Raw genomic sequence first — 4,660 nt, 5'->3', positions numbered from 1 at the left:
CAGGTATCAACAATGTGACCAACCCTGTTACAATAAGAGCAAATTTTTCTGTCATGCCTACCTCTTCCCCTTCCTCCATTGCTCATGGAACCTTTTCCTATGTTGTCATTGTTGAAGGTTCCAAAACCTCTTCCTTTGGATTTTGGTCCACCAGTGTTCTCACTAGAAGTGTTGGCAAGAATCCTTGTATCATTGAATTGATCATTTGCATCTAGGAATTGTCTTTCTTGCTGGATAAGAAGAGAGAATGTTTTGTTTATGGATGGTAAAAGGGTCCATAAGCATGATTTGAGATCTAACAGCAGAGTAATTTTCATTTAGACCTCTCAAGAATCTGATGACATAGTCGTTTTCTCTGTAGGATCTAACAAGAACAGCAAGATTAGAATCACACTGCACTGGACATGAAGGTAAAGGTCTGAAATTATGTAGTTATTGCCATAAACCTTTCAGGTGGGTGTAATAGGCATCTATGGATAAATTTCCCTGTCTTGCACTATAAATTCGTTCTTACAAATCACATATTCTAAATTCATCACCCTGGTAGTATCTCTCCTTTAGATCCTCCCAGACTTCTAGAGAGGTGTCTAACCAAAGAATACTTTGCAAGATTGTCTTGTCTATCGAATGATTGATCCATGAAAGCACAAGGGTATTGCATATGTCCCATGCTGCAAATGCAGGGTCTGCCGTGCTTGGTTTTGGAAGAGATCCATCAATGAATTGTAACTTGTTCTTGGTCTTTAGAGCCATCATCATGGCTTTTGACCATGAATGGTAGTTGGTTCCTGTTAATGGAGGGGATACCAATCCTATTCCAGGATTTTCATTTGGACTCATATAATAGGGACTCAAGGGATCATTGAGGGGATTGACTAAAGCAATAGAGTTTGCCATGATGAATCAGAAAGGAACAAGAAATCAAGAGAGATAGAGAAAGGATGACAGAATATCAGAGTAGGGGAATGCGCAACAGAGCATCAATTGATGCTCTGATACCATCTTAGAAAACAAAGCCCCATCTAACTTGTATGCCAAGAAACGAGAAGAAGAAGAAAATGGAGAGAAAAGCTTGAAGCTTAAACCTTTATTAGATTGCAATTGAAAGTGATACAATGAGAATGAAATTAACTAACATATATAGGTTGAATCTCAACAACCTTCCTAACAAACTAAAAACAGAATTACAACAAAGATTATACTTAAAATACAAAGTAACAACATCCCTATTGAATAAACACAATTTGCTTGACAATTAAGATACAATTGCTCAGCAACTTTCTTCACTCCTTGGATTCCTGATTGTTGATCACATTCGGTCCAATGAGAAAGGAAATAGCATTTGTCCATGTCCTTGAATTCATGATCAAAATTTGGTCTTCCATGATGTTCCAATGATATGTTAATGTATTGAGTCATAGGGAGGGGATGGAATTCATGTTGGATCATCAAGTATCTGGTCTTGATGGGAAGATTAGTGCCATGATTTACTGAGTTGGTTGAGGTGACCAAGCTTGTATCCAATGCTGCAACTTCACCCTTCCATAGTTGGTCTTGATGGCTTGACTTGGAATCTGCAACAATTGAGTTGCTATCTACCATTCTGCAGGAAATGAATTCATGAGAGTGAATTAAGTTTAACACAATAATGTAAGTTAAAAGATGAAAAATGCACATAAAATTAAAAGGTGAAATTTAGAGAAATTAAAATAATGAGAGACCAAAATCACGCTTTATAATTTTCCATGTCACATAAGAATAACATATTTAATGTAAACTTGACAAATCTACCATATATAATGTGAAGGAAATAACTATTTTAACATATTTATGTAGATTGGAGGTTAAAAATAGCATATAAGAAAGTAGGATGACTAAGATCACACAATTATGAGAGTTGATGGACCGAGACTGTATTTTAGTGGATATAAAAGTATACAAAATCAGAGGTTAACATTTATGGAAGGTTAAAGTTTTTTACATCATGATAATATATAATAATAATTTATGTATACTATTTTATTTAAGATTCAATAATATTTAATACATAAATGATAAATAATATAGGTATTATTTCATAAATTATTTTCTCAAAAAAGTAAAAGTTACAATATTTTGAATAATGAAAATTATAATTAAAAGTTAATTTAAGATTTAGTTAAATATTTTTTATCTAAGTTTATTCATAATTTATATTTTTCTTGTAAATTATCATTTATATTTTCTTATTATATTTTTGTAATAATTTTTATTGATATAATAAGATGCTGATTTTGTGGCAGAAACGGGTGTGATGAAGTCTATTTAGTGATTTAAGAACACGATTGATTCTTAAAATAATTAAAATATCAAGAGATCAATTTATGTGAATGATATTTACTGAGAATAATAGTCATGTATTATATAAGAGATTAATTTCTTACACATAAAAATAAAGAAATATAATTGTTAGTACTAAAAAAAGTCAGCTAAAAAATTAAGGGATGGGCAAAAGGAAAGGTCAAAGGTGTTGTTTTATTTATTTCCTCTTGAAGTCGTACGAGTTTAATGTCTATTGGCATGTTATTTATTACCATTCATAAAACAAACGGAAGAGAAAAAAAAATATGTAATAATAGTGTAAAATATTTATATATTGTTAGTTTATTATTCATTATTAACTTTCAATTGTTATTATCTTTTAAAAAATAATAAATTACTTATTATATAAATATTTACATAAATATTATAGTCAGAAACAAAATAATTGGGGGAATCCAAATAGCTGAATTTCTTTTCATGAGCACAAGACTTGGAAAGTAACGCATACTATCATGATGACCGATGAGACTGGGAACTGCATTATTAATACTATCTCTGGTATTGTATACTTACGGTCATTTCTGGTTTGTTGATTCACTCTTATTATCAACTTTCACCCGTGCATTTTTTGTAGTGGAACTAAATTTCAAGAAGAAAAATCAAACAGAATATAAACATCCTAAATGAAACGAAGATCGACCTATGTACTGATTTGTCAAAATCAACTACTTTGCACAGGTCCGCGTCGAGTTTTGACTAAATTGGAATAGACTAGAAAACCTTATTATAATTTATTTATGTTATAGGGTTGTTCGAATATATCTGGGCGGACAGTAGTTTGTGATAGACTGTCTTAGATAACATTAATTATTTTATTTAACTTTAAAACAGGTTTTAAAAAATCTGTTAGAAATATTGTATGTACACAATATCACAGCTCACTACTCCTAATGACCTAATCCATATGGTTTTCTTCCTTTAACATTGCTAAACCCAAATTTATTTTATGCATTAGCTCACAAAGAGATTAACTATGGTGAATAGGACTTGACCATACATGTTTACTTGATACAGCCTGATTATGATCAGACCCGAATAGAGTTAGGTCCATGGTTAGGTCAGGTTCAAAGATTATACCCGATCAATATTTAGGGTTAAGTAAGAATTAAAGCATGATCTGTCTCGACCTATTTCGACATGTCTCATAGTCACTCTTTCATCATGTTTGTATGTGTATCTATTCAAATATCTATAGAGTAATGTCACATTTTTTGTTGAAAATATCATTGATTCTCTAATTTTTTCGTCATATATATCTGACTAATAATATATACACATATACTATTTTATATGTCAAATTATATATTCATAATAATAAATAATATTAATAACATTTTATCTAAAATGAGTGTACATTATATTTAATCGAGTTTACGATCGGATTTAAAGGTTGACTAAATCCATATTTAGGGTTGGGTTAGCTTTGTGTCTATGGCCAAGTCTAGGTTCAAAAAATGATCCGACCAACATTTAGGGTTAGGTAAGGACAAACCTTAATCTGTCTCAATCCGACTCATGCTCACCCATACTACTAACCAAAGAAAACTAGGGAGTTGGGGTCACTACGCCAGAATAGCAAAACAACAGCGCTTAAAATTGTCATTTAATAGTGCTTTTGAGGGGCTTTCTATGTGAGTGCAGTAGTACATGAGGTTATATTCAACAGCGTTTTTTTAAGCATTGTAGAAAGTATGCATTTAACAGCGCTCACTAAAGCAAACATAGTTAAATGTCTACTTTCTAAATAAGAAAATATTTCTCTCAGACATTCTATCAAACACATGACAAACATGTCCAACTCCACCATATTTACAATAGATTTGTTAAATCACCAACGACTCCAGCTACATTCAACCTTAACATATTCCAATACTATAAAATAACATATTTTTAATGAGATCTTACGCAAATTGTTCATTCTTTCTCCTTCAATGTGCAAGTTCTTACATAGTGTTCATGTGTTCCTCAATGATTAATGCAAGCTACAAATACAAATAAAAAATGTCATATCTAAACAAATTGCAAAAGTTATGCAAAAAATACAAAATTAGCAGCAATTGATAAAAAATATTTACCATTACACTCAAACCTTGTGTTCTAAACCAGTGAACCATAGTCAAAACCCTAGAACATCGTAGCTGCATAATTTCACAACAAATAAAGACTTGTTTTATTGTGTAAATGCAAACATCAAGACTGAATAAAAAAGAAATAAATGAGCTAAAATAAGATAACGATTTACCTTATACTGAAGAGAAAAACCAAAAACCGATAACTTGTTTGAAGAGAGAAACTAAAA

Source organism: Lupinus angustifolius, chromosome LG06, assembly GCF_001865875.1.
Source record: "Lupinus angustifolius cultivar Tanjil chromosome LG06, LupAngTanjil_v1.0, whole genome shotgun sequence".
Lineage (NCBI taxonomy): Eukaryota > Viridiplantae > Streptophyta > Magnoliopsida > Fabales > Fabaceae > Lupinus > Lupinus angustifolius.
This window is presented reverse-complemented; position numbering follows the sequence as displayed.